Genomic DNA, 13,671 nt, shown 5'->3' on the forward strand with positions numbered 1-13,671 from the left:
GAAAAGCAGAAGAATCAGAATCGGTCGAAGAATATTCAAATTATGATGATGATCCTGAGCTTTCTTATATGACTGGAAGAGGATTTGAGATTGATACCAAAATTCTTTCCAGACCATCAACGAGTGTTGAAAGAACTGTGACCAACTTACCTGACCAAGTGCCTCCAAAAGAACCTTCTAGCGAACCTGTGGGATACTTACCTGGAAACTCACCAGAAGAAAACTCCTTACCTGTACTGGATCTGGCAGAAAAATCTGTGTCTGAGGATGAATCTGGAAAAGTAACAGAAACTGTTGAACAGAGGCAGAGAGAAGAACCCCAAGGACTGTCAAGTGAGTTTTCTGAGCAAACCCAGGGTAAATTGTCCAGCACTAATAATGAAGGAATGATGACTCAAGATGAGATAAACACAGAGGTGAATTCTCACCAGGATCTGATGGAACAGGAGGATCAAGTGGAAGAGAGTTTTGTTCCTAGACGTTCTCTAAGGTCAAGAGAACCTCCAAGACGACTCCAATACTCACAGTTGGGGCATCCGCTCAGCCTAGTCATCCAATCCCTGTTGACAGGCCTTAGCACTGCTTTATCTACCTCCTTGGATGACTCTGAATCCTCAACCAGAGCCTCGAGTCCTAATCCTGTGGTGACCAGTCAGCCCCGTAGATGCAGAGGGACCTGCATATATTCAGGAGGGGAGGGTGTAACCCAGGTCACAAAGGGTTAAAACAGAATCTTGAAAAAAAAAGCCAACAACAAATAATTTTATATGTAGAAAAAAGAATCATCTATATTATTCAATATAGTACAAAAAGATATATCAGTACAAATATTGTATTTTAAAAAAACTCTTAAGTTAAAACTAATCAGAGTAATCTAAAGAGATCGCTAATTGGATAAGTGAAAGTTGAGCCCCGCCCCTAGAAGCTCGTCGGAAAGATAGATGTGAGACGCAATGTGAGAAAAGCCATGTTAGAGAAGCCATGCGAGAGCATTAGCTATATTAAAGCTGTTAAGAGATAAAAACAAACCTTGATTATATTGAACAGAATTTCTGTAATGTTCCTGATCGGAAGGAAGACTTAAGCAGTGGCGATTTACTGAAGTAACAAGGCCAAATCGATGGGTGTTTAGGATAATCGCCAACTTTTTTTTTTCTTTTCTTTTTTTGGATTATATTCTCCTTGGTGAGTAACATTTTATTTATAAGATGATGTTTTTGAATGTGAAACGAGTAATATGAATATCTGACTAAGGTGCACGTATATACAATGGAAATCTGAATGACGTGAAATGATGCAATTGCTGTTTAAATGAGCTGTGTACAGCTGTAAAGTGATGTGAATGTGTAAATTGTGTTTAATGTTGAAGGAAAACGTGTATATTTGTGTGAAGTTAGTTAGTTTTGTTTTTTTCTCATTACCGAGTTTATCACCACGAGGTGCTAGCTTGCTAACCATGTACATATATTTCAATATGTATCAACCGCACGTGAGTTGATTAGCATGTCACGTTCTCTGTGTACAAGGAGAATGAAATTGATCAGACAGACATGTTTGAGTTTAAAATAGTTTATTAGAAATTGAAATGAGGTATGTTGACTGAATATTTGGAAAGTGTGATTTAATGACTGTTGTTTTTTTGGCTTTGTGTTTTCAAGGCCGGGTTTTTTTTGTTTTTTTTGTTTGTTTGTTCTCTTCTTTTTTTTTGTTGAGCAAATGTGAGTGTTTCATCTGCTGCCGATCCTGAGTTTCAGCAGTATAGATTGACATCGAGGAATTGTCCTTGCCTTTTGCTGTGTGTGAATTGCGAGGACTGGCGAGCCATTCCCAACTGAATCGTACCTGGTGACATAGTTTCAAGCGTGAGGAATACATATTGGTAGGACGAACCATTCTTCTTTAATCACCTTTATTCTACTGGACTGAGCATTTTTATTATTTTTTTTCCTCTCTCGTCTTTCGGACTCGCTGGATTGAGAAACTGATTTTTTTTGGACTGAGCCATTTTTTTTTTCCTCTTTGAATCTGAACTGAGATACTGATTATCTGAACTGAGATACTGTTTTTTTAACTGAAACACTGATTTTCTGAATCGAGACATTTTTATTTTATTTTTATTTTGACATTTCAATTGAATTATACTGTTGTTTATATTGTGTTTTTTTTTCCTCCCATTCTAATATTTCACTTCAAGAGTTACTAAGAAAAGAAAATCTAAAAAGATACGGAAAATATAAATACTTTTCTTATAGTTAATACTTACATTGATGTTTTGAGTGGTTATTCCCCTTTTGTTGTCGCTTTATATAATTAGCATTTTTTTCTCCAGAGAGCCGTACTTAATCTTCTGTGACTGGTCTATACTTAGTTTTAACTTGTGATATAGGTTACACTTAGTTTCCGAAATCAGACGAGATCGGGCGTGCCCAAGGTGGTATGGCCGTAAGTGAAATCTGCTGCCAAAATCGGGCTATTTGAAGAAACTCAGAGACTCTTTCACCCAGAGACTCTTTCAGGCCTACTGAAGAAACTCAGAGACTCTTTCACCCAGAGACTCTTTCAGGCCTACTGAAGAAACTCAGAGACTCTTTCAGGCTTACTGAAGAAACCCAGAGACTCTTTCAGGCTTACTGAAGAAACCCAGAGACTATTTCAGGCCTACTGAAGAAACTCAGAGACTCTTTCAGGCTTACTGAAGAAACCCAGAGACTCTTTCAGGCTTACTGAAGAAACCCAGAGACTCTTTCAGACTTACTGAAGAAACCCAGAGACTCTTTCAGGCCTACTGAAGAAACTCAGAGACTCTTTCAGGCTTACTGAAGAAACCCAGAGACTCTTTCAGGCTTACTGAAGAAACCCAGAGACTCTTTCAGGCTTACTGAAGAAACCCAGAGACTCTTTCAGGCCTACTGAAGAAACTCAGAGACTATTTCAGGCTTTTTTAAAAAAGGTAGAGATTATTTCAGGATTTTTGAAGAAGCTCAGGGACTCTTTTTTTTTTTTTTACAAAAAAGCTTACAGCACCTGGTATTCCCAGGCTGTCTCCCATCCAAGTACTAACCAGGCCCGACCCTGCTTAGTTTCCGAAATCAGACGAGATCGGGCGTGCCCAAGGTGGTATGGCCGTAAGTGAAATCTGCTGCCAAAATCGGGCTATTTGAAGAAACTCAGAGACTCTTTCACCCAGAGACTCTTTCAGGCTTACTGAAGAAACCCAGAGACTCTTTCAGGCTTACTGAAGAAACCCAGAGACTCTTTCAGGCTTACTGAAGAAGCCCAGAGACTCTTTCAGGCCTACTGAAGAAACTCAGAGACTATTTCAGGCTTTTTTAAAAAAGGTAGAGATTATTTCAGGATTTTTGAAGAAGCTCAGGGACTCTTTTTTTTTTTTTTTTTACAAAAAAGCTTACAGTCTGGTATTCCCAGGCGGTCTCCCATCCAAGTACTAACCAGGCCCGACCCTGCTTAGCTTCCGAGATCAGACGAGATCGGGCGTGCTTTTTTTTTATTTTTATTTTTTTATTTTAGAAATTTCAATCAATAAAATACAATGAAATTAAATACAATAAAAAATACAGATTTCTTCTTCAAACATCTCTACATCACACATCTTACATTTACATACATCATTTAAAAATCTCCTTCACTTCCCGGCAGCTTCCACATTAATTATTTTAAAACACAACAAACTTTTGGAGTAAAAACATCATAAAAAGCATCCAACATATTTTCACTTTTAAAATACACATACAATCTTTCAATATATAATTCCGTTTTACTTTTAAACACAGTCCAAACATCCAACACCTTGTTTTCCTTTTTAGCCACAGTTCTTCTCTCCCATATTGCACTTTTCATTAAAGTTATAGCGGAGGATTTTCTTTTTCCGGGTGGGTAGTCTATACTATTGGTCCACCTAAGTGTCAATCATTCTGGTGATATGTTTACGTAAGGCCGTCGTACGTGCTCGTCCCTTAGTTTTCGCTTTCTGCGCATGCGCACTTTCAGGTGTTTATGTGTGGTGGTGAGCTAGAGCTACGGTTTAAGCCATTCATTGAAGCTTGCCGTTTCACCGGGTCCTTTGAAAATGTCTGAGGGTCGCAAGAGAAAAAGTTTGTACGAAGTGTATGAGAAGAAGAGAAAGGCCTCAGAAGAGAGAAACAAGATCAGAGTGTTTTTGGGAGATTGTTTCACACGATGGCGTGCGCTGAAAACACAGGTTGGGCTTCCCACTGATGCCTCAGTCGCGAAGTTTCTAATCGACAGGTAAAGTTTGGCATGCTATTTGGAGAAAAAGTGCAAATCTTCTTTTGGAAAGTAATCTTGTATGAGTGATGCCGACAGCAACTTGTAAACAGAGCGTGCACGAGGAGAACCTCACACACGTTTAATAGGCGTTCCCTCTCGGGAGCAGGTAGTGTGTTGCGCATGTGCATTTTTTCAAAAAGTGGAGAGGTAATTTAGATAATTTTCTTATCTAAAATTCGGAAAGATCCTCCGCTATACCTTTAACATTACACACAGATTAATAAATCTTTTGTTTTGACACTTCTTTTCCCAACCAAACATTACCACTCTGTTCCATTCCATTCCATTTTCATCCCACTCTTCAGTCACATCTTTAATTAAACCTTTACATTTCTTTAAAAATTCCTCCAGTTCTTTACAATATAAAAACATATGTAAAATCCACTCTTCCTTTTCCTGACACACTTTACACAGAGCGTTTTGTTCAATTCCTATTTTATTTAAAATAGCCTCAGTAAAAACCACTTTATGCCTTATAAAATACTCCAAACATCCCAATTTTGTTTCTACACACCTTCCCCCCATGTTTCTCCATATACACTCTGTTTTTAAATCTTTACATTTCTGCACCCAGTATCCATTTACAATCGGCTCTTTAAAAACACCATCTCTAAAAAAAAACATAAAACATCTTCACCGTACATGTTTTAAAACCATACAATTTTTCTCCCAACTTCACATACACTTCTTTTCCATTTTTCCCCTCTTCCATACTTTCAATTCTTTTTATCCAGTCTTTGGGTATTGCCTTTTTGATTATCTCATAATAGTTTATTATCTGCTGTCTGCTAAAATCCTCCTTTGCCTCCTCCATTACATCTACAATATACTGCACTGGTAAAAATCCCTCTTTGAACTCATATAAAACATCCCTTACTCTTGTAATTCCCAGCTCCCACCATTTCTTAAAAAAATATCTCCTTCCCTTGATTTAAAATGCTGTTGTTTAAGAATAAAGGCTGATTTAAAATGTTCTCTCTACCTTGTGGATTAAAATGTACATTTGTTAAAAATTTACCCCAGGCGCTCATCAGTTCCTTATAAAAATCTGGCAACTCATCCGTCATCCATTTCTTTGCTCTCATCCACAGTATATTATCTCCTAGATTAAAATTCCTACATTTACTTAAAAAATATTCCATTGTTTTTTTCCATGTCGCTTTGTTTTCTTCGTCTAAGTACTTTTGTATTATTTTCACTCTTAAACTATTCTTTCTTTGTTCAAAATCCATTAATCCCAGTCCTCCCTTCCCCACTGCTCCTATTAAAGTGTTGTATGCAATTCTTGCAGGCTTCCCTTCCCATAAAAAATCTAAAAAACATTTTTTCAGCCTTTTTTCTGCCCACGACGGCATAGAAGACACATATAAGACATACCATAATTTTGAAACCATTAAAACATTTAGAATTAAAACCTTCCCTTTCAAAGTTAAAGTTCTCAGTTTCCAAAAATTCATCCTCCTTTCGATACCCCCTAATATTTCTTCCCACATTGTTTCTCCTACCTTCTTTTCATCCATTCCCATTAAAACACCCAAAATCTTTATTTCTTTTGTTTCCTTAAAAGCAAAATTGTTTGTTAAATCGGCCGCCCCTCCAAATTTCATATATACTGTTTTTTCTCCATTTACTTTGGCTCCTGATCCTTTACAAAACATCTCCACTATTCTCATTGCATTTTTAACACTCTCTAGATCCTTCACCATCACTGTAGTATCATCCGCATATTGAAATATTTTGTTCTCTTCTCCCTCGACACCTATTCCTTTTATTCCCTCTTCTCGTTTTATGGCCAGACCTAGTGGCTCCGAAACTAAAGAATATAAAAGAGCTGACAGTGGACATCCTTACCTTATCGATCTAGTAATTTTGAAACATTGTGTTAAAAACCCATTACATTTAATTTTCGTTATCGCTCCTTTGTATAAAATTCTAATCCATTTAATAAAATTCTCTCCAAAACCAAAACTCTTTAAAACACCAAATAAAAATTCATGTTCCACTCTGTCAAACGCTTTTTCAAAATCTAAACTAATTATATACCCTTTTCTGTTCTTTTCATGCATGTACCTTATCATATCTTTTATGCCAATTTTTGTATCTGCGATATCTTTTCCTTTAACCCCATACACTTGATTTGTTTTAGTTATACTCGGCATTATTTCTTTTAATCTGTTTGCTAAAATCTTTGTTAAAATCTTCAAGTCAGTGTTGAGCATTGTAATTGGTCTGTAATTCTTTAAATCTACTTTTTCTCCTTTTCTTTTATATATCAATTTCATTAAACCCAATCCCATTCTTTGATTAATCTCCCCTTTTCTAAAAACCTCTTCATATACTTCTTTTAAAATGTTGGTCAAAAATTCACCAAAATTCACGCCCCAAACCATCTATACCTGGACTTTTCTTTTTATTTAATTCACTTATTGCTCTTTTTATCTCTTCCTCTCTTATGTCTTTATCACACTCTTTTTTATCCTCTTCTCCTATTTTTGTTTTTATTTGCTTCAAAAGTTCTCGCTTTTCTTCCTCTTTTACCCCTTCCTTATTGAATAACTTTTCATAATACATTTTTATTTCTTTTAATATTTCCTCATTCGTTTCTACTATTTCTCCACTTCCTGCCCTTATTCCTTTTATCATTTCAGCTTTTCCTTTTCTTCTTTCAAGATCAAAGAAAAACTTTGTGCACTTTTCTCCTTCTACTACATACTTGGCCTTACTTCTTAACATTGCCCCTTTGTATTTCTTTTCTTCCATTTCCTTCAAACTTCCCTCTATTTCTTTTATTTTTTGTATATCTGTTCCTTTGTCATTTAACTCTTTTTCGAATTTTTCTCTTATTTCTCTTTCCTTACTTTCCCCATTTCTCTCTCTCCATATATCAACCATATTGTTTTCTTCCATTAGCACTTTCAACTCTTTCCTTCCTTGATCTGTTTTAAACACCATTCCCTCTGTCATATCTAATTTACTAAAAACCGTGTTAAAATCACCCATCATAATAACTTCTTTGTACTTTTTAAAAAAATCCCTCAATCCATTAAAATACTCTTTCTTTTCTTTCTCTTCTGTTGGAGCGTGTACATTTACTACAATTACTTTCTTCCCTTCATACTCCATTTCCACCGCTATGCATTTCCCATCTTTATCCTCATACACTGTTTTACATGTTACACCTCTGTTTTCCTTTATTAAAACTGCCACTCCTCTGCCCATTCTACCATCCCCGTTGTTAAATAAAATTTCCCCATTCCATCTTTTCCTTATTTCACTTATAAACCCTTCTCTCCAGTTAGTTTCTTGTAAAAAAAATCACATCCTCTCCTTTACACATTTCTTTCACTTTTTCAAATTTTCTTATGTCTAAAAGTCCTCTAGCATTAAAAGTAACAATTCTTAAAAGCATGAAACATATAAAAAGAATTGATAAAACCCACATTTCAGTTCATTCTCCTGCAGATCCTGTAACACATCATACTTATTCCCAGTCTCAATTGAGTCCTCTTTAAGCACTTTTTTTCTAGCAGTCTCTAAATTGGGCGTTACCTTGATTGGTCTTCTTCTTTTAGTTGACTTCAGTTGTTTCTCTTCGTCTGCTTTCCCCCCTTCACTTTCCTTTACAGCCACTTGTTCTTTATTCCTTTGATCATTAAGTTCCACAGTGTCCACCTCACTTTGCAAATTTTCAGTCACATCCATTTGTGTCCATGTTTCCTCCTCTTGTTGTGATTGTATTTCATGCCCATTACACTCTTCCTCTTGATCCTCAGTATCCTTATTCCCTGTTGATTCATTGTTTTGTAGTCCTCTTAATTCCTCCTCTCGCTCTTCATTGTCTCGTTCATGCATCTGCCCATCTACCTGTTGCTCCTCCTCCTCTCTTCCCATCCAACACTCACACTTGTTTAAAACCAAATTACAATCCGGGCACCTTACTGCGTTGCAGTCTCTCGCGAAGTGCCCCCTCTCCTCGCACTTAAAACACTTAAAGTCCGGACAATCCTTCACCACATGGTCCGGGCTCATGCACAGCCGACAGGTCTTCACCTGGTGGCTGTGCATCACCCGGAAATATTGTGGGCCCTCTGCCGTCTCTATTTTTGTGCTGTACGGGAGGGAGGCAACTTCTTTCGGGAAACGTGTTTTTACAAACCTCGTCCCGTCCTCAATACTGGTGCCCGGATACATTCGCCGTTTAATTTTAGAGATGGGGGTTACTCCCCATCCCTCCAGCTTATTTAAAATCTCCTCGTCAGCAGTGTAAACGGGCAGATGCATGAACGAGACAACGTACTCTCTGTTTTGCAGTCTTTTAACTTCACAGTCAATGCCATGTATTTTCAATCCATCCATTAAAAACTCTATGTCATCCTCGTGTTCCAGTGTTACCTCGTATTCCTTCACTCTTTTGGGTCTGACTGCTAAAATCCTTCCTTCTCCAATCTCCTCCGTCAATGCTTTAATGATGTCCACCGCCCTCGCGTCTTTCACATGTCCTACATCCACCGTTACAGTTGCTTCTTTTAAGTATACTCTCCTTCCACCTTCTTTCCTTACATCTTGATCGATTCCACTGCCATCTCGTTGTCGTTTATCCAGTCCAGTGTCGTTTGCCGTGCGTGTTCCTCCAGCCAGTCCAGTGTCATTTGCCTTGCGTGTTCCTCCAGCCAATCCAGTGTCGTTTGCCTTTCGTGTTCCTCCAGCCAGTCCAGTGTCGTTTACCTTGCATGTTCCTCCAGCCAGTCCAGTGTCGTTTGCCGTTAATCCGTCCATTTTACAAAAAAAATTAAATAACCACCTTCCAGCCAGCAAAATGCTGCTGTTAGGTGGTTTGAAAACTGTCAAACAAAACAAAAAAACTAACTTAAAGTAAGAAAAAAGCTCAAAAACAAACACAAAAAGAAAACACAAAATGGGGGAGAGCCTTCCTCTCCCAACTACTGCCACGTTAAAATAATAATATAATATCAAATAAAATTACACCATAGGACGTAACAATCCCATACTGTCCTATCATAATAAAAGGCAAAAAAATATATATAATATATATATATATACTTTAAACTGATGGCAGTTAAGCTCCATCCACACAAAAAAAATTAATCAGCCTTTTTTTAAGCCACTACATCAACAGCTCTCATAATGGGAGTGGGGGAACGGATTCCGACAGCTGTATTTTTTGCCGTCGGATTCTGTTCCCCCCAAGTTTCTTAGCAGTGAGGTTCAAATATCCATCAAAATGTAGCCAAATGTTTGTCCCAGATAGCCAAGTGGTCAATGTACTGACATTTAGCACTTTTGGGCTTTGGACCACCCGAGTTCAAGACTCGACTCGTGGATTTTTTCTTGATCCCATACTGTCCTATCAAAATAAAAGGCAAAAAAAATTAAAATAAAAAAAATAATTCTTTAAACTGATGGCAGTTAAGCTCCATCCACACAAAAAATTGAATCAGCCTTTTTTTAAGCCACTACATCAACAGCTCTAATAATGGGAGTGGGGGAACGGATTCGGACAGCTATATTTTTTGCCGTCGGATTCTGTTCCCCCCAAGTTTCTTAGCAGTGAGGTTCAAATATCCATCAAAATGCAGTCAGATAATTGTCCCAGATAGCCAAGTGGTTAATGTACTGACAATTAGCACTTTTGGGCTTTGGACGACCCGAGTTCAAGTCCCGACTCGTGGATTTTTTCTTGATCCCATACTGTCCTATCATAATAAAAGGCACACAAAATGTTTTAATAATAATAATTCTTTAAACTGGTGGCAGTTAAGCTCCATCCACACAAAAAAATTAATCAGCCTTGTTTTAAGCCACAACATCAACAGCTCTTATAATGGGAGTGGGGGAACGTATTCCGACAGCTGTATATTTAGCCGTCGGATTCTGTTCCCCCCAAGTTTCTTAGCAGTGAGGTTCAAATATCCATCAAAATGCAGTCAAATGTTTGTCCCAGATAGCCAAGTGGTTAATGTACTGACACTTAGCACTTTTGGGCTTTGGACGACCCAAGTTCAAGACTCGACTCGTGGATTTTTTCTTGATCCCATACTGTCCTATCATAATAAAAGGCAATATATATATATCTCCATCCACACAAAAAATTGAATCAGCCTTTTTTTAAGCCACTACATCAACAGCTCTCATAATGGTAGTGGGGGAACGGATTCCGACAGCTGTATTTTTTGCTGTCGGATTCCGTTCCCCCCAAGTTTCTTAGCAGTGAGGTTCAAATATCCATCAAAATGCTGACAAATGTTTGTCCCAGATAGCCAAGTGGTCACTGTACTGACATTTAGCACTTTTGGGCTTTTGACCACCCGAGTTCAAGACTCGACTCGTGGATTTTTTCTTGATCCCATACTGTCCTATCATAATAAAAGGCAATATATATATATCTCCATCCACACAAAAAATTGAATCAGCCTTTTTTTAAGCCACTACATCAACAGCTCTCATAATGGTAGTGGGGGAACGGATTCCGACAGCTGTATTTTTTGCTGTCGGATTCCGTTCCCCCCAAGTTTCTTAGCAGTGAGGTTCAAATATCCATCAAAATGCTGACAAATGTTTGTCCCAGATAGCCAAGTGGTCACTGTACTGACATTTAGCACTTTTGGGCTTTGGACGACCCGAGTTCAAGTCCCGACTCGTGGATTTTTTCTTGATCCCATACTGTCCTATCATAATAAAAGGCAAAAAAACAAACAAAAAAACTTTAAACTGATGGCAGTTAAGCTCCATCCACACAAAAAATTGAATCAGCCTTTTTTTAAGACACTAAATCAACAGCTCTCTTAATGGGAGTGGGGGAACAGATTATGACAGCTGTATTTTTTGCCGTCGGATTCTGTTCCCCCCAAGTTTCTTAGCTGTGAGGTTCAAATATCCATCAAAATGCAGGCAAGTAGTTGTCCCAGATAGCCAAGTTTTCACTGTACTGACATTTAGCACTTTTGGGCTTTGGACGACCCGAGTTCAAGTCCCGACTCGTGGATTTTTTCTTGATCCCATACTGTCCTATCATAATAAAAGGCAAAAAAACAAACAAAAAAACTTTAAACTGATGGCAGTTAAGCTGCATCCACACAAAAAATTGAATCAGCCTTTTTTTAAGCCACTACATCAACACCTCTCATAATGGGATTGGGGGAACGGATTCCGACTGCTGTATTTTTTGCCGTCGTATCCTGTTCCCCCCAAGTTTCTTAGCAGTGAGGTTCAAATATCCATCAAAATTCAGTCAAATAATTCTCCCAGATAGCCAAGTGGTCAATGTACTGACATTTAGCACTTTTGGGCTTTGGACCACCCGAGTTCAAGACTCGACTCGTGGATTTTTTCTTGATCCCTGTTACGTTCCACCCAGTCTAGGGTAGGGGAAAGCAGCATTAAAGTAACTAAAAATATGAACAAAACAAATGGCTCCAAAAGTTACACCAAAACAACAGAAATGTGGTACAACAAATTTATTGAAGTAACACTATTTAGGAAGTATTAAGACTTCAGGAGTGGGAGTAAAGCCCAAAGAAAGTACATAAACCAAAATGTCTCTAACTACGGGGACAATCTCTACACTTACCTTGTGGAAAATAAAATGAAATAAACAACAAAATGCTTCCCTGACTCCCTCTCTACTTTAAACAGGAGAAAAGAGTTACAAAATAATAAAAAGGGCACCCACTCCCTAGAACTCCCAGTTTAAATATATTTACAATATTTACAGGAAAAAACAGAGATTCAGTTTAAACAGTTGGTTTCACAACAGAAATAAAATGTCTCTACTTCAATGTAGCAATGTTTAGAAGTTAACAACAAAACAATTTGAAAGTTTACTAGATCAGTTACACCTGAACATAAGGATGGCTGACGCGAAACAGTCGTTCCGAAGCTTTGCGAGATCCCGAAGCGCAGATGTTTCGAAACACTGATCCGAAGCGTGATTCAAAACACCCATGTCACGTGACTATGGCCAAACGAAGCCTCGAAGTGTTTCACTAAGTGTTTCATCAGGTGTGGTCCGCCGAATCAGCGTTTGATTGACACGGTCGGGAACAGACCACACAGTCGCACATCTGTATAAAAGTGAAATCAACGCATATTGACCTCGTGGGTTTTTGTGAGAGGAGTTTGATTTTGAGATAGCGGATTTTTGGTGATATAGTGACATAGTGCGATTTGATTAGTTAGCCTATAGGCTATTTAGGCTTACATTTAAATTTAACTGGAATTTAAATGAAACTGGAAAGAGATAGCAGTAATCTTTCCTCATTTGTATGTCCTAGGTAAAAAATTATAATTGCAGTCGGCGCCAATGGCCTCGTGGTCAGTGCGCCGACACGTAGCACCTTTGCACTCGGGCGTCCCGAGTTCGAGTCCCGGCTCGTGGACCTTTCCCGCCTCGCTTTTTGTCATCTCTCTGTCCTGTCACAATAAAAGGAAAATCACCAAAAACAATATATTAATATATATATATATATATATATATATTTGCATGCCAGCAACAAGTGTCCCTTGTGAGAGGATTTTTTCAAAGGCTGGAGAAATTATCTGTAAAAAAAGAAGTAGTCTAAGTCCTTCCACAGCAGAGAAATTAATATTTTTGAATAAAAATCTCTAAAAAAGTGAGACATTGTGGCTTGATTTCTTTTATTAATATTCATTTTGCAGGACCAAAATAACATTATGCACAGTGAGGAGCCTATAGGTTACAAGCTTCACATATTAGAAAATTATAATAATAAAAAAACAACACATTTTTTTTAATGGCTCGTCAAGGTTGTTTCAGATCAACACCTGCAAGTGACCACTAGGTGTCACCGTTGAGACGGGTGTCGGATTGATTCGAAGCCTCGAAACAATATGGCACATTTGGTTCAACTGTTTCATTGCTTCACGAGGCCTCGATCTGGCCATCACTACCTGAACAGCAGCAAAGCTTAGAATCAACACAGAGATACAACTAGCAGTGAACAACAAAAAGCCACCCCCCCCCTTCAATGGAGATCAGCGAGGCTTTAAACTCTTTTTCTTGAGGAGAAGACCAATCCCAAATGAGCAGCCATCAGTCGAGGAGATCACCTTCACCTGGCTTTACCTGCACAGAAAAAGGCATGGGCTGCGTTCCAAACCGCATACTTCCCTACTATTTAGTATGGGAAAAAGAGTAGGCGAGCGAAAAAGTATGAATCCAAAAGAGTAGGCGAGAATTACCTGGGTGACGTACTAATTATCGCGAGATTCGGACTTAAGTGCGTTCGAATATGCCTACTTTCCTACTATATAGTAGGCGAAAACAGTACGTGAAGGAAGCAGTACGTTCGAAACATCAGTATTCATAAAAGAGTAGGCGAGAAG

Source organism: Squalius cephalus (genome assembly GCF_949319135.1).
Source record: "Squalius cephalus genome assembly, chromosome: 1".
NCBI lineage: Eukaryota > Metazoa > Chordata > Actinopteri > Cypriniformes > Leuciscidae > Squalius > Squalius cephalus.